The sequence below is a fragment of the Leptonotus elevatus genome, chromosome 19 (assembly GCF_054856555.1).
Source record: "Leptonotus elevatus isolate MCC_2025b chromosome 19, RoL_Lele_1.0, whole genome shotgun sequence".
NCBI lineage: Eukaryota > Metazoa > Chordata > Actinopteri > Syngnathiformes > Syngnathidae > Leptonotus > Leptonotus elevatus.
In genome coordinates, this window is record NC_141257.1 from 9,084,145 (window position 1) to 9,102,575 (window position 18,431).

The 18,431-nt window shown below is 38.1% G+C and overlaps 1 protein-coding gene across 5 annotated transcripts in view; it reads right to left on the reverse strand.

Moving 5' to 3' along the window:
• The window catches only part of trps1 (trichorhinophalangeal syndrome I), a 160,002-nt gene that overhangs the window by 89,457 nt on the left and 52,114 nt on the right, over positions 1–18,431 (reverse strand). For 4 of the 5 annotated variants that reach the window (XM_086063263.1, XM_086063256.1, XM_086063257.1 and 1 more), the window contains one exon: positions 5,419–5,494. The exons of the other annotated variant lie outside the window; for it this stretch is intronic. The gene's annotated coding sequence lies outside the window, so the exon portion shown is untranslated. The remainder of the gene's footprint in view (positions 1–5,418; positions 5,495–18,431) is intronic. 5 annotated transcript variants of the gene reach the window in all.

The window sequence follows — 18,431 nt, forward strand, 5'->3', positions numbered from 1 at the left end:
TTGAAAAAATATATAAACTAATAGAAATATGGCTGCATCCTTTAGTCATTGATCAGTAATTCCATAATAACTCATAAAACTGAGATCAAATTAAAAAGATGTACTGTACTGTACTGTAAAAAACGAGTGTATATTGATTTGTGTCCAGGTCATTTTCTGCCACTAGATGGCAGAATTGCATTTGTAAGACGATGACAGCTAAGCGCATTTTGCTTCTCATATTCAGAGCTATCGAATATTTAAATATTCATCATGAAGTAACTTGTGAAATTCTGCACATTTTTTAAAAATGTGCATAAATTATGGATGGACAACTTGACCCCAGTCTCCACAAATATATGCTATATTATTACTGCTAAATTTAGATATTTTGATGAAATTTTGACACCCATATATATATATATATATATTAGTATTGCTTGAGGACTTGTGGATGATATGGCGAGTGTATTGTGTGAAAGTAGTACCAAGAGTCCTCATAGTATAGAATCATATATAGCAAGCCAGTGTTCCGGGAAGCTAAACTGAAATTGTAAGAGGATTATTACACTTTGGCACACAGCGTGACTCAAGTATGATGAGGGGGGACAATAGCATGAATAATAAGAGTAGGTTCACATGCACACACGCAGCCCTCACACATCTAAACACAGCCGGCGCACTATGGAAAACGTAGACGCGGAACAAATTACGTTTATAAATTGGCACTTTGTTTGTGGCGAATTAGAGCTCGAACCGCACGAAGGCCCGGAGAGGTGGCGAGATCGCCGACAACGTGATGCGGATGATAGTATAGTCGCCACGCCAGGCAGGGCGCTCGGGCGGCCGGGCGGGCGGGAGCAGCGAGCCGGCCAAGCCAATTTTGTACATGGCTACGTTTTCTCTTATACGGCACACCTCAATGCATCCGACACAATCTGAGGATTTGGAACATTTTCTCCTTTTATGCGTCTGTGATGATGAACAGTTCATGGTTAACAAAATATAGAAACAAAATTGACACCCCAAAAACTTTAAATACATTTCTAGTTTTTAGCACTCCTAACGTCGTGATTGGACTTTTATGCTTAAAACTGTACATTTTTCTGGTCAATTTGTTGTAGCGTATTGAAATCTCAAGAGTTGACAGACCTTTTGCTCTCCTGACAATTTAGTTTTGCCCTAGTATTAAATCTTTTATTTAAGTTAATCCGTTCCGCATATTTTGGTTTTATGATAATAGGATGTAGGATAATAGGACTATTGTTTCTAATGTACCCTATAGTTTAAAAAGTAAAGAAAATACGGATTGACATTTTGTTTGTTTTCCTACTCTTAAGGCATTCTCCCTCCGAGCATTGTACGGGAAATCTGCTTAGCGTGTTTGACTTCATCGCTCGTTCTGTGCTCACATCACATCACATCCAACCAGACCCGGTTGGGTTTGAACCTCACGCGACAGGAAAATTATGCCGAGGCCTCAAAATAAAAAAAAGATGGAGTGTATCTAGGGTATATATTTAACCTTCTATGACAACACGCAATTAAATACAGTATCACATGTGTGTGTGTGTGTGTGTGAAGGAGAAAGTCACTGTCCCCGCTGTACAGTGTGCAGCTTAAATGACACCTGACAATATAATTGCCGATCAAAATACAAACGCGGGGGGAAAAAATTAGACTCTAATTGCTAAATGATGTGTGTACCCTGCAGCCCTTCCCTTTTCCCACTCGGGGTGTGGTTGCAAACACAGGGAACCGTTGTGCCTACGTTTAACTGAGAACATCCACACACACCGATGAGAACAAGAAATTCTCCTGTCCTTTTCCCATGCCAGTTATACATGCATATTTTTCATAGAAATGCTGCATTTAGATGCAGTGGTACCTCACAGGTCCTACTTTGAAAATCAAACCCTTGCTGGAAACCTAATTTGAAACCCTAACCAAAACACCACTTTGAAATCTTAATGTGAAACCTTCACCCTGACTTGAAACCCTAATTTGAAATCAAATCCAGCATACCTGAATCCGTACACAACGTGGAAAGAGGACAGCTGAGGAGTAGGCACTTCCCTCGGGACGACCTGTTACGTGAATCCCTCAGGCCACAGAAGCGCAGTAATGAGAAGGAGCCAGATGGACATGGAAAGAGGAACGTCTGCATGGCATGTACCACCGACAAATTGAAGGGGCTGAGTGCAATTTAGATTAATTAGACTAGTATTCATCCAAAAGCTAAATCTAGTTCTCTCAGTGGCTAAAAATGTAAGAAATTGCACCTTCAGTGGAAAATATACAGAATACAAACTGAATTTTAAGAAAAAAACAATGAAAAAGGAAACACGACGAGTTCAATGTTCAATAGGACACATTTTCAATATCCCCATGCAGCGTTGATTTAACCTCCCCAAACTAATGCCCATTCTTCACATTCCCCCTCTTGTCTCCCCCCCCCCCCCCAGCCCCCCCGAGAAATCCATTTATGCCTTCGATGTAACCTCGCACCACCCCCTTCAATTTGGGAGCCGTCCACAAATGGAAAATGGAAAATAGGGCCTCCATATTTATTGATTCCAAATCCAAGCGCGTCTTTCAAAACGATTATAATAACCATTGTTTGAGCATTGCCGCACATAGTGCACATACATGCAGGACAGTAAATGGAACGTTTGCAAAAAATAAAAGTCTACTGTGGCTATAGATGGACGTAGAAAATGATTCTTTGAACTCGTACATAAATATTTTCTGTTTAATGTTGCTGTTTTAACATTCTGCTAGCGCCATTCTTTTCCACACAATTTCTTTCCAATTAGTGTCGAGAAGTTTGAAAGCAACCAAAAATCTACTTTTTGTACTCAATTATGTTTTGAACAGGCACTTTGCAGCCCATGGGTGTCTTTTGTCACATTAGTGTTTGTCTGTGTGTGTGTGTGTGGGGGGGGGGGGGGGGGGGTGTTTGGAGCTCTTTTGACCCGTCGTTAAAAGATCTGACCATGCATAGCCATGTGGTAAAAGCGTCTCCTTTCTTTTGTTGTTTTCTTCCTCCCTCTGCCACATTCTGTCTTCATAAAACAAATTTAAACTTTGTTTCTATTTTATTCTTCTTCTTTATTTTTGCCCTTTGATGAGGTTCCTTTGACTGTGTGCCCTTCTATTTTGTTTGTTTTTGTCTATTTCCTCCCCAACGCCACAACGGACCACAGTGACTATTTTATTTGTATTTGTTTTTAAGATTATACTATTCAAGCCTCTTGAGAATTGGAACACATTTTGTCCTGCATAAAAGTTGTTGTTATTCTTTTGCTTTCGCTCCGGTTGAACTGTACGCTCCGAGGTCACGCAATGTTGTTTGCTTCCACTGCAGTGATTTCAGCTCCGATAATCACAGAACAACTTGATCAGCTGACCTCGATTTTTTTTCTGGCAAAAGTACAAGAGTTTGCTCAGTGGCATTTTTTGTGTGTGTGTGTGTGTGTATATTCACATGGGTTTGACGAGCGGAGGCAACTTTGAAGCACTCAAGCTGGAAATGAACATGTCGGACTGAACTGAATGATTTTGTGCAGCTGTACAAAACAATAAACTGTGTTCTAATTCAAGGCCACAACCTTTCGAGGTTGCATTCGAAGGATGGTGAAAACCTCTCTCCCAATTAGAGGACGCCTACTGCAAATGCTGATTTTTCTTTAACGGTACACAGCCACGCACTGCTATGTTATTTCACAGGCACCCACTGACCCACTGGAGGCCACATTTGAAGGTACCGGGGTCATTTTTTTTTCTCCATGCGGAGGCCTAATATGAAGGATCATTTCAATGCAGGATCAGGACACACGGCTGTCTTTTGCTGCCAAACGTACCGCAAGATTCTGGTCTTGCTGTGTCCCTTGGAGGCTGCATTTGAAGGCAGACAATGTCATTGAGAATGTCACAATTCAAGGAAATCTACATGGATCTTCAGTGTGGCTTTTATTTGAAGGACAAAGTGGTACTATCTTTCTAAGCCACCAACAACACTCCTTAGGACACATTTGAAGGATAGGACAAATTCGAAGGCTACTTCATAGCCACCCACATTCTAAGATTCTTGATGCTACATCCTTTGTAGGATTGCAAATCAAGTCCTAACCTTTAGATTCCTTCAAATTCTGCCCAAATGCATTTTTGGCAGGATACACTTTGAAAATACTTTAGAGTCCACCCATAAACCTGCCAGAAGCCACATTTGATGGCAGAAGATTTAATAATTCTGGAGTCTTCGAAGACAGTCTGAATAGGAGTAACATTGAAACGATCATTCATAGAAACCCATGTCACAAGATTCTTCATGTTGAATCCTGTGAAGTGCACATTTGAAGGCAGATGATAACCCAGAATGAAGGCATTCTCAATTTAATTCAAGTGTGCCTTCAATGGCATCCCAGATGCAGTTTTTTTTAACATTTGAAGGTAAATTATGTTATTATAATTCCATGTCGCAGGCCTCTTTAAATTGAGTGTTGTTTTTCTTAAGGACACAACGTGATAATCCTTCACGGGCACCCACAAACTTGCACTTGAAGGCAAATGAAGTGCTAATTCCAAGATTCCTTTAAATGTACCTCTTTGGATGACACAACAATACTCTCTTTACCAGCCAACGATATTCTTCAGAGGCAGCATTTGAAGGCAGACAGAGCGGGAGAATATAAAGGCTCCTTCAAATACACAAATATAAAAGACTATACATTGACTGTGATGATCTTTCATGGGATCCATTCGACCCAACGGAGGTAGCAATTGAAGGCAGATGAAGTAACAATACAGTGTGAAGCCCTAATTCATAAATTCCTTCGAATGCAGCATCTACTACCCTAATACCCTAATATTCTAGGTGCTGCATCTTTGGATGCCAGATTTAAAAACCAATGTTGATGTAAAACCTTCAAATGCGACCCTATTTTTGAGTTTTTGTAGGATATACTGCTACTTTATTACAATTTATTAATAATGCTCAAATGTAGCAACCTAGCATTGTTATGTAAGGTTGGGACTATGTGACACAACCAAGAAATCTACCAAAGACGCAGTTTTCCGCTTGTACCGTATATTCTGGATCCTTCGAAGGACGAACCCGCTGAATCAGGACACAGCTGTTGTCTATTTAACCCTCCACTATTTTTTTTCCCCCTCCCCATGCACCTGTGCTGCATCAGTCCTTGTCATCTCGCCCGCTTTTTGCGCCCCGAAACCAATCAGCTCCTCGCCTGCAATCAGGCCCTGCCACCTGTTCCTTGTTACAAGATCAGCCGCGTCGAATTGTCATTGATTTTTCATCTTTCACGTCATAGCCCTTTTTCACACTGTCTGTTAACCAGCGGGCCCCAACATTTTTTCGATTTCGTGTAATATGGACAAACAAACAAAAACAAATACTCCAAAATATAATTAACTCACCATGATACTAACTGTTGTGGTTGTAATTTGAGAGGCCAGTGCTTGCTTCTCTTCAATGAGCCGGTTCCATCCTGGGCTAACGGGAAACAACAACACCTGAAGTGTTAGTCGCCATCACTGCTTACCAAAAACAGGATTAAATGCAACATTCAATTTCTTTCTTGTTCATTCTTGTCTGTGGCCAGAATGTGAAGTTTAAGCAACCAGACACTCACTTTTGTTGTTTTCAAAGCAATTGTTGTTGTCTGGCATGCGGTTTATTAGTCACACTCGATGTAATCTGACTGAGGCTTCTGGGTAAAAGATGCAGGCAAATGAATGCCATCTTTTGTTGCCACTGTGGTGTGTTGAGTTTGCTGGCCAAAAGGTAAGCAGAGCTGCAATGAGTTTTGTCGGCAACACGGATAACTTAATAGCTTCCAATGACATATTTTGAGCAATCTAGCCTGACACAGTATGTTAGGGTGGGTGAGGTATTATTTGTTTGTGATGTGCCCCATTAACTCATTCACTCGCAGCCATTTTCACTGAAGCAACCTCCTTCGCTACCGGCTGTTTTACTGGCCCACAGAATATTGTGTTCTATTGCTATAAAAACATGGAACCTACCTAAAGAAAGATTAGAGGCTCTTCTTTCATCAGGAAAAAAAAGTATATTTCTATCCGTTTCCGTTTTGCAGCAATTAGCCTTAGAATATAGCTTAGTTACATCATTATTCACAAATCTGTTTGAAACTGTGGTTAAAGGAGCTTTTTGCAACATGGCCCTGGTTGATCTCTTAACTCAACTGCCACCTGCTGGCTCTCTAGCATAAAAAAAACAAAACATTTAAAAACGTATAAATACGTCTTTGGGAGAATGACAAGATTTATACGTTTTTGAAGTGCTGCCTCCATGAGTGAAAATGCTTTTTTTTTTGTCTTTACGGGGTGTCTTTACTTTGGGCTTAGTTGTTTGAGGTCGTCATGGTGACAAAAGCCATACTTGCGATCGGTATAGCGGCTAAGGGGGGCGGGTCTAGTCGCTCATTTGAATGAGACGAGGCTGCCCTCTCAAAAACAAGCTAACTTTTGCAAGACAAATCTTCGTGTGGAACTGAATTGTGATGAAAATGTTAAACCAGAAAAAAGAATGTGTCATTTTCATGCTGTTTGGCAAACAGGTGTGAAAGTGGATGTTTTTCTTTAAAAAATAAAAATAAAATAAAATAAAACGCGAAAATATTCGGGAGCAAAGAGACGTTTTCCCCCATCAGAAGCCAAAAACCTAAACATCTTATTTTCACACGAGGCTTGGCATTAGCTAAATGGCTTCTTTCTCACACTGGAACCCAAAAAATCATTCTGTCTTATGAAAAAAAATATCCTACCAGGCCTAATGATCTCCGCGACTGCCATTACGGTCACATCCAATGTTTTCTTTTTCTTTTCTTTTTTTTTTTTTAGCATCGCTGCCTTGTTTTCATGAGGCGTTTGAAAGCCTCTTTGATGCCTGGCTGGCTTGTGAAGTCAACCGGTTGATCGACGGCGCTTATGAATGACGCTGCGTTTGCCTGGGAGACACGGCGACTCATCGCATCAATAGCATCAACTGCTTGAGAGCATTAACATGCACGCAGTGGAGATGTTGGGATGAGAATCGGGGGGGGGGGCATTGAGGGAGGAGCGAACTGTTACTCGGAGGCGTCTTCAAAACACACTTTGATTTATTAAGCTTGAATTATTATCAAAAGTTAAAAGAAAACAAATGTAGGGTGTCATTTTCCATTTCCATCCTCGTTTGAGGATGTGAGTAATGTCGTCCGCCCCCGTACACGTTGCTTTTTAGGATGAAGAGTTTTGTAGGATTATAGTACGGTGTCACCACGTTATATCGCGCTTCGTCATCCACTTTTTAGAGTGGGACTAAATAGATTCCGTTTTAGAGTAATATTTACACTAAATAGAGTTAAATTTACTCTACAGAATTTACTGTGTAGATATGAGCCGTTCACAAATGATCCTGATTTTGATAAATGAGCATCCCATATTAATGGCTCGCAGCCATTTTCACTGAAGCAACCCCCTTCGCTCCCGGCTGTTTTACTGGATTTTGACTGATTTTGCAAGGCCCACAGAATATTGTGCTCTATTGCTATAAAATATATAAACAAGGAAGAAGAAATATATTTGTATCTGTTTCCGTTTTGCAGCAATTAGCATAAGAAGAGCCAAGTTTCATCATTATTCACAAACCCGTTGAAAACACTGGGGAAAAGAGCTTGGCTGCAACATGGCCCTGGCTGATCTCTTATACTCTGCTGCCACCTACTGGCTACCATTTCTTCAACCATTCTCTTCAATTCAGAGGCTGCATCAAAGCCTGCTCTATGCTCTAGCATAAGAAAAACAAAAAAAACGTTTAAATACGTTTTGGGCAGTGAAGGACAAAGTATTAAAAACGTATTTATATGTTTTTTGGGTTTGAATGAGTTAGTTATGGGGAAAAGTGTTTCTGTTTTTCAATACAAATGCCAGGATGACTTTGTTCACCCCTATTGGATTGTGTGAGGTGTTCTTGTCTTTCTATCTATCTAATTTGACATCCGAAATGTTTGTATCTTCCCCCAAAAATGTGCGGATGAGCTTATTTCACCCGATCAAACTGTGTGTGTGTGTGCGCACTTTAAGCATGCAGAGCATGTAGTTGATGACAGCATCTGATCAGTAACCTGCACCTTGATTGCAGTGTGTGTTGATTGCAGTGTGTGTGCGTGTGGGGGTGTGCGTGTGTGTGTGTATGTGTGTGTGTGTGCTGATTGCATAGTAATGCAGATCAGATGAAGCAAGAAATCGGCTTTTTGGCTCCATCAATCATCTTCTGCCTCACCCCTCTTTCATTCTTCCATTCTTCCTCCTGCCCTCTATATCTCTCCTTCTCTCACTCTATTCCGGCTCATTTATGCTCTTTGAGTTTGGCCGTCATTGTTTTTCCGCCGCCTCGTCATCGTCTTTTATCTCCGCGCCGCACGCTCGCTACTTCCCATTTTCCATGTTCCATTGAACCGCTGGATTTCACGCACACGCACAAATGGCACACTTGCGGCTGATTGTTACAGGTTGACATTTTCCCAATGCTTGCCTTTCTATGGTGACATCAAGCGTGTGCGCCATTTTAGTTTCAAAAAATAAGTCACCAGTTTACTCATTTTGAGCATCAAGGATGGTAATGAAACTCCTCGCGGTTCAAATGTGTGTCCAGTATTTTGAAGGGCACCCGTTCAATTCCCACCCAAGTTAATAAAAATAAAAAAACGTTCTCATCAATGCTTCAGAATAAAATACATTAATTTTAAAAAAGGAAACAAAAATGAATGAATAAATTATTGCATTTATACAACGATAATGATGTGATAATTAACCAATCAAATAAACAAATAATAGTGAACTTAAATTTGTCAAAATGAGTGCATAAATTTTGAGTTCATTTAAAGTTCCTTTAACACCACTATTATTTTTAAGGTGCGATTAATGATCACCCCTTACTTGGGAAACCTGCACCGGGGAATTCCAGTTGCAACGCAGCAGACACGTCCACGTCATTTTTTTTTTTTTTACAATTTTACAAAGTTACTTCATGTTAAAGATTGCCACCAATGTCTTACAAATGCAGTTATGCCATCTAGTGGCAGAAAAATGACCTCAACACCAATCTATATCACACTTTTTTACTATACAGTGCATCTTTTTAATTTAAACTCAATGTTATGAATTATTATGAAATTACTGTATCAATGGCTTCACTTTTACAAGAGTATGAAAACGTATAAAATATTTTATTGTACATTTAGAACAGATATAAAATTTGCGATTAATCGTGAGTTAACAATTTAAGTCGTGGGTTAATTACGATTAAACTATTTAATCGCCTGACACCCCTACATTTAAATAAATCAAAAAATGTAATGAAGCTGAATAAATAAGTTTGTTAGGTACACAACAATTACATTTAATTAAATAGTTAATTTCAATTTATAATTTATGGAAAATATTTTAATATAATTAAAAATATTTTTCTAAACTTGGAATTGAATAATATTGAAAATTTGATTAAATTAAATAATAAATAATACAATGGGGAAGTGTGATATTTTGTTTGTCATTTTGATGCTTTTTTAAAAAAAAATTACATTTTTGGTCAGCTAAGAATGTATAATGCAGCAACTTCCCTGCTAGGTAGACCAACTCTCTACAGCACTGGTGCTTTTACCCACTTGGGATGCATGAGACAACCCCAAAAAGATGTCCCGCGGAATGCAATGTGGTCGCCTGCCACCATGCATTTCCACTTATACTCTTCGTAACTTAATAGGCTGAGCTGTTTGTTTTCGCTGCCTGCTCCGCTTCAACTGATAATAACAGTGAGATCATCACTGAGCATCGTCCAAAAATGTTTTACCCATAAAGCTCCCAGAGTAACTTCAGAGTCACTGCTGAAGATAAACAGACAGACGAGATAAGACGAGTGCAATGGGAACGAAAATAAAACGGGATAATAATTAGAAACATGGACGTTTGGTATTTCTGATGATGATAACGTGCAGATGCAGGAAACGCCCACTATTCGCAAGGGATCAAGCCCTGCCACTAATAGACAAAAAACACCAGATTTTTTAGGCCAACGCTAACAAACTTAGGGTGCCCCATTTCACTAGTTTAAAAAAATAATAATTATTATTACGAGGCGTTTAAAAAAAAATGAATTTGTGTTTCGGCCAAAATTTGTCACAAGCGAAGTTCAATCATGTTGCCACTCGAATGAAGTGTAAAAAAAAATGCCCTTGCATATGGGCAAGGAGAGCAACAATCGCTATCCAGCCGATGCAACTTCAACTGTTCATTCGTCATTTACTCAGCTACGCCCCTTAAAGTTAAACGTTACAGTTGTTGGGACTTTTGGATTTTTGTTTAATTACACTGAATAAAATGGAAAACCAGTTTAACTTTCATTTCAATGAAATGTCAAAAATAAAAAATTGACATACACATACAGGGTAGACTCTACGTAACTTCCCCTAACAACTCAGGCTAAACTTCTCCCTGGATTTGTCAGTATAGTTAGTTTTTATTTCATTTTGAATTAGTTTTTAAAATTCAGTTAGATTGAATTAGTTTTTAAGAGTGTGTTTGTTAGTTTTTATTCTTTTTTATTTTTTCAAAAATGCTTTAATATATGGAGCATTTGTCACATGCAAGATAAGAAATGACATACATGGCGGATGATAAAGTAAGATATGTTTGGGGAGACGAAGAAACACGATTCTATTTATAATTAATTACAGAAAGAAAACACTAATGCAATTTTAGATGGCTTTATTAACTCATTCACTGCCATTGACGGCTATAGACGTCAAAAATTCATTTGAACCATTTCTATTAGTTTAGCATTTTTTTCCACTTTTGCTAACAAAAGTATGAAAACCTAGAATTTTTTTATTGTACATTCAGAACAGATGTAAAATGTGTGATTATTTTTTAGTTAGCTAGTGAAGTCATGTGATTAATTACAATAAAAAAATGTAATCGCCTGACGCCCCTAATTTAAAAAATATATATAAAAAATGAGGGGCGTCAAACGATTAAATTTTTTTATAAAAATGAATCGCATGACTTCAATAAGTGACTCACGATTAATCACAAAATTTTTAATCTGTTATAAATGTACAGTAAAAAAAAAATTCTAAGTTTTCATAAAAAATTTAATGAAGAAAAAAAGTTAAACTAATGGCAGCGAATGAGTTTTAACATCAGCTCACACTTCACTTACATGAGGGAGGGGAAGCCAACAAGACAAACTACTTCCGTTCAGTCCGTCAAAACCAACATTCCCACCTGGAACTCCCCATTGCCCCAAAGTTCCGTCACTACAACGTCATCTCGCGGCGCATATTTGCAAAAGAAGAGCGGATGGAAACGGGCATAAGTCGCATTTTCGAAACATTTGGATGGAAACCTGACTACAGAGCGCTATCAGTGAACAAAATTTTCGATAAATATATATATATATTTTTTTTTATGTCCTAATTGCATGCGATCTACCAATACTACCTTTGTGATCAACTGGTCGATCAATATCAACATGTTGAGCACCCCTGAAGTAAACTACAATTATTAAATGACTTTTTGACCTTCCTTCCTTTTATACGGTCATACAGCAATATGAAAATCATTTTCTGTATTTATAGTTAGTTTTAGGTGACTTTCATTTTTTTTAAAGCATTTTCGTCTGTATTTTTTTCATTAACGGAATTTTGTTTGTTTAGTTAGTGTTTGTTCATTAGAAGAACCTTAGACACTAATTATTATGTTCCTATTATCTAGGACTTTGGTTTCATCTTGTGGCATCTTAGGGCATTTCAGAAAGAGCACCAAAATAGCTGAGGGTAAGTTCCACAAACAAAAGTTGAATTTGCGAAAAGCGTAGCGCAAACAGGTGGAGGTTGTCAACGTTTTTGGAGGCGATTGCAGAACATGGCCGCCGGACCCCTCTTTTGTTCGAACGGGAATCCCAGATCTGCCCGTGTGGCAGTCAATTACAACCAGATTGCCCCAACTTGACTGGGGCCTCCGTGCCACATCAAGCCTGCCCTTCATCTATCTCCGTCCCCAGCCTCCGCCCCTCCGCTTGGCACAATAGTGGGAACAATGTGCCAGCGTGCCGCCACATCAAACGCGGGTGACAGGGAGACTTTAGCGGGACAGACAAAGACGCAGAATTACAGTGCGGCCCCAAATCTGATTGCGCATCAAAGCCGAAACTGCGGAGGGAAAAAAAACATCCTCTTTAAAGTGATTATATATCCATGAGAAGAGAAAAGCCACAATGTCTCCCGCTCGGACGTGTTCCTCTGTCGTCTTGTCGTCCCGCTGGTGCCAACTGTCTACACGCCACCCGCCCGCCTCCTTTCTTTACACGCTGCTATCAAAGCCGCGGCACTGGGAATCCAATCCAGAGGACCGATCGGCAGAGGGTTTTAAGAGAGCGTGGAACTTGGCAACCCGGCTCGTCTCGGTGCGCGCGACATCTTACGCAATGACGGCGGCGTCACATTTTCCTCAATTAAAACTTAACAATATGATTTAGTTCCCGGGAAAAAAAAAGCTCAGATTGTCTTTTGGTCACGTCTGCAAAGTTGATTGATTTCTTTCTAACGGCACGGTGTGTTACTTGAAAGCGAAAAAGGTAGGAGAAAGTCACATATTTGTGTGACAGTGAGTCCCAAGTCACCAAACCTTTAACTTATTCACTGCCATTGACGGCTATAGACGTCAAAAATTCATTTGAACTATTTCTATTAGTTAAAAAAACAACAACATTTAATTGCATTTTTTATGAAAACCTAGAATTATTTTATTGTACATTTATAAGAGATATCAAATTATCACGTGATTAATTACAATTTTTTTTTTAAATTAGGCCCGTCAGGCGACTAAAATTTTTAATTGTAATTAATCACATGACATGCTGTGGATTGAAACAAATAAACAGCAGTTCAGTAAATTGCATGCCGTTTATGTTGTGCACTGACACTGTACGAGAACTAAATGTCTTATTAACTCATTCACTGCCATTGACGGCTATTGACGTCAAAAATTCATTTGAACTATTCCTATGAGTTTAACATTTTTTCCACTTTTGTTAACAAAAGTATGAAAACCTAGAAAAAATTATTGTACATTTAGAACAGATATAAAATTTGTGATTAATCGTGAGTTAACAAGTGAAGTCATGCGATTAATTACGAAAAAATGTCATCGCCTGACGCCCCTAATTTTTAATAATGTTTTCTTCTTCTTCTTCTTTTGTTTAAAGTAATTTTAATTATAATTTTTTTTTTTTATCTTTTCTTTTTTTTTTTTTTTTAATAAATAACTTTTTTTATAAAAATTAGGGGCATCAGGCGATTACATTTTTTAATCATAATTAATCGCATGACTTCACTAGTTAACTAACGATTAATCACACATTTTATATCTGTTCTAAATTTACAATAATTTTTCTTCTTGGTTTTCATACTATTGTTAGCAAAAGTGGAAAAAAAGTTTAGAATGAGCAGATTTTCAAAATAAAAAATTGGTACAGTACAATTTCGCTTTTGTCTATAATGTGGTAACTTCATTATTTTTCACAGGCAATTTAATATCTTTAAAAACTAATTTCGCCACTTGCTGTCGACTGAAGATGACGGGTATCGACCAATCATGGTTTGCCGTCCAAACCCGGAAAACAGGTGAGCTGCGATTGGTCGTTATATGACCTATTTCCTCAACACAAGTGATGTGATCTTCAGTCGACAGCAAGTGTAAAAAAAATATTTTTAAAGGTATTAATTGCCTAATTGGACATGAAAAATAATGACGTTATCAAAAATAATTCTGGACAAAATATAAACTTTTTACTGCTAAAAAAGTGCTCAATGAGTCATGTATCCATTTAAAAACATATGTGAACTGAGATATTTACTGTTAGTAGGACCGAAAGGGGAGGTGCCTATTTGAGGGAGGTGTTTGTTTGGCATAAGTGAAAAAACGCAACCTGCCAGTGCTAATTGGAGCATAAAGAAATATGGTAATCTGTTGGATTACCATATGTCGCAGGATGCGTCAAACAGAAACGTGTTCATCCAGGGAGTATCATAATCCTGGATTATGGCACAGGTCTCAAGTGTCTATTTGCGGCTGCTTCAATAGAAAACAAACCTAGGCTGAGAGATGCTACGCTAAGAATCCATAACATCCGCACTGTACGCCTTCGAGTAGCGCCCTTCAATGTTGCACCGCCCACAATGTCAACGAGTTTGCGACCCAGACGAGATTCACGGGACATTTTGCCCCCCCCCCCCCCCCCTCCCCGCAAGCATCAGTCTGTACTCACTGTTGAGACAAGAGATCGCTTTAAAATATGTTGTTTGCAGCTGTGCTTTCGCAATAAAAAAAAATTGGCCTCGTTACACAAATGAATCCAATCTGCTTGAATGCAACACATCTGTGATGATGCGATATTGTCATGCATACTAAGATCCAGATTGCAGTGTCATATTAGTGGTTATGAATCATGACACACTTTAAAGAAAGATGATAGCGTAGATCATACTTTTTTTTTCTTTTTTTTTTCGTTACCATGCATTAAACTCATTTAATTGAAAACCTTCACGTTGGCTGCTTTTCATAGCAAAGGCGCACCAAAGTTGACTGGTGTGTTCCACACATGTTGCTGCCTTGTAAACCGTGACCGTCCATCATTTGAGCTCATGTGACGACGTATGAAGTCCATTTATCAATCTTGACCGCACGGAGAGAGCGCCATACTCTATTTTCTTCCCGTCCCGTTCCTGTCATTCCCTTCAGCTCACAAGTTTTTGAGTTAGAGTAAAACTGTCATAAAAGCGCAAACAGAAGATGAATAATACAGTAGTGCCTTTACTTCGGAGTTTAATTTGTTCCATGAACATGCTTGTGACTCAAAACATTGATGCCCTATTGGAATGAATGGAAATGTCATTAATCAGTTCAAAAGACTCCTTCAAATATAAAGAAGTTTTTGCATCATGATAATTCAATAGGCATTGTGTTGCTCATTCTGGTGTGCACGCCTTACCCACCAGGGGGCAGTATAATGCATAGACATACTACAATAAAAAAAAAATATATATATATATATCGCGATATTACAGCACACAATTCTCGTATCGATTCATATCTGAATCAAATCAATTTTTAAAAGATACATTTTTGATGGAAATATTCAACAAAATGTTTCACACTTTAAGCATGGAAGAATGTTATATTAAAGAAACATTAAGTCTTAATATTTGATTTCAATGCTGCTCAAACATGAAACAGATTCCAACCTGTTGTTAAATACAGTGGCTCATTTATAAGCCTGAATTTTCAGCTAAATACATTTTCATACAAATCTTTCAGTGTACATGTACACGTTTACTGATAAGTATTTTCTAAACTTAAGTAAAAAAAAAAATCGCAATAATTGACTTATCGATTCGTATCAAGATTAATCGTATCGAATCGAATCGTGACCTATGAATTGTGATACAGATCGAATCGCAGTTCACACCCCTAATATATATATATATATATATATATATATATTTTTTTTTTTTTTGCAGAGGTTAAAGTATATATGCCCATGAGTATTGTTGTTGAATCTGTCTGCATATGTTGCTACCTATGGAGGGTTTAAAATTACTGCAAATTTGATGCTAGGTTTGTTAGCCCGTCTATATCCTTTCACATTATGTGCTAGCATTAAGGTAGCAGGCTTTCGGAAAAGTTACGTAGTTTGGTTATATGTTTAGTTGTAAACAAACGTAACTTCAACTGGGAATGACAATAAACAGTTTGACGCAAGCACTTTTTGTTAGCAACTCCAGAGAGAAAAAAGTGAGCAACTGCTAACATTGATTTTTTAAAAAAAAATTACTTCTAATTCAGGTTATTTGTGGGTTGAGATACAATTGTGAGAAGGAAGGTGTTCACACAGCAAAGTGGTGTTTTATAGCTTTTGGTGGATAAACTACGATTATAGCTAAGAATGCGTATTAAACAAAAAAAAGCCAAAGAACAGTAAAAGCACACATTTGCGTCAATCCTTCGTTATACTTTTGAGGCAAATCTTTCCTCGAAAATGGCAATTCTATCAAACTCAAACTTCACAGACGCACGCACATTTTCCTTTTTGAATTTTCCTTTCTTGCACTCCGAAATGTCACCGTGTATTCTCTCGTCGAGAGACACTGACGATGATGAATAGGACTCAGGAGAGGAGAGAATTACCTCTGAGCATGCGGGGAGGGAAATAGAGAAGAAGAAGAAGAAGAAGAAGAAGAAGAAGAAGAAGAAGGAGTCCCGGTAAGCGCGACGGTGACGCGAGGAGGGAGAGTGCGATAACGCCAAACCAGACAAGCGGCAGGAAACAAAGAAATATGAGTGATGGTAAAAAAAATAAAAAAAAAATGACAAAGGGTTTTTCTACAGAGACGAAGGTGCGATCACGTCTGTCGATTCCCAAAGCTGCGAGAAAGGAGCGGCTGTAATCGCATTTTCTATGGCGTGTGCACGTTTCACGAATCCCGTGATGCTTTTGGGCTCCGGGCAACAAATTGAAGGTAAAAAGGAAAAGGAAGCCGAGATGAGGAATGAAAATTTTAAGATATTATTCGGGGGGCTGTTCCCCCGCGGAAAGCGAGAAAGAAAAGGGTTTGCGGCAAAACGAAAACACGCGGAGTGGGACGTCTGAGAGGACGAGTTCATATTAATTGATATATTATATTTATACGTGGGGTGAGTGGTTTTATACGGAGAATGTTATTAAAGGTAATGCCAACTACTAAGAAAAAAACATTCTACATTAAACACTCATGGGCCTTTTCACACTGCACTTAACTCATTCACTGCCATTGACGGTTATAGACGTCCAAAAATCATTTGAACTATTTCTATTAGTTAAAAAAAAAAATCCACTTTTATTAACAACAGTATAAAAACCTAGAAAAAAATTACAATTAAAAAATGTAATCGCCTGACGCCCTTAATTTTTGATAATTTTTTTACGATTATTTAAAAAAAAAAAGTCTAGGTTTTCATACTCTTGTTAACAAAAGTGGAAAACAATGTTAAACTAATAGAAACAGTTCAAATAATTTTTTGACGTTTATAGGCGTCAATGGCAGTGAATGAGTTAATACAGTGCAGGGCACTATCAATCAATGCAATACCACTGCACTTGACTATCCGGTGACCTGTTTGCCACAGTAACTTTCTTCTATATGTTTTAATCGCACTTTGGGTAAGTCACAAACTCCTCGCTTTCTTCTTCTTGCTGTCTGCAGCCTTTTTTCGGAGTTACTTATGCTCTGACCTTTTCGTCCCGTGCGTCCGTTCGGGTGCGACGTCCCACTTTGCTGAACCGCTGGCTCGCGATCGGTACTGCTGAGTCACGGCGCGCCATGCATCATTGACTGCCACTGCCATTCTTTATAGCTCCGTCATGACTTTGCATTTTCTGTTGTCTCCCGCGCACCTCCCCAACCACTTCTCTTCCTCCCGAAAGGCACCGAAAGCCACGCATAAGAGTTACAATAAAATTGCAGGGTGACCATAACGGTGATTTATATCTGGCACAGATGGTCACACGATATGTTTAATGCATTCCCGCCACTGTAATACAGTATTTGTGAGAAACGTACAGCTTCTTATTTCACTCTACATTCCACTACTTTACCTGTATATTCCCATTAGAAATTTTCCCATTTGGTTTTCAGAGGTTTACAAAAATCAGCATAATAAAAAAAAAGAAAAAAAAGATTAATAATACAAAATTTTGAGTTGTTTAAATTTATATACATTTAGCCCTTTTTTTAAATTTTAAAATAACTAATTATATTAATTTTGTTTCATCCAAAAGGAACTTGTATAATTATTAGTGCTGTCACAAAATTAAAACGAATTCATAAAAAAAAAAAAAGATCGCATTAATCATATATTAACGCAGATTAATCCCACTATTAATTTTGACCGCAGATGATCCTTTAGCTGACAGCAGATGGTTGTGTTAAAGGTAGCACAGGTTGAGTTTGAGCAATAAACATAACTACATGTATTAAAGTAAAGCATTTAATAAATGTTTGCGAATGACATTCAGAATATTCATGTCAATGTTCATGTCAAACTATTGGGGTCATTTTTTATTTTAGTAAATTATTCAAGTAATTAACTTATTAGAAAAAGAGGAGAATGAGTGTGTGCAGTGGATAAAAATGTTTTAATTTAAATTGGGCGGGCAAAAACTATTTCTATTAGTTTAACATTTTTTTCCACTTTTGTTCACAAGAGTATGAAAACCTAGAATTTGTTTTATTGTACATTTAGAACAGATATGAAATTTGTGATTAATCACGAGTTAACTATTGAAGTCATGCGATTAATTACGATTAAAACATTTAATTGCCTCTTGC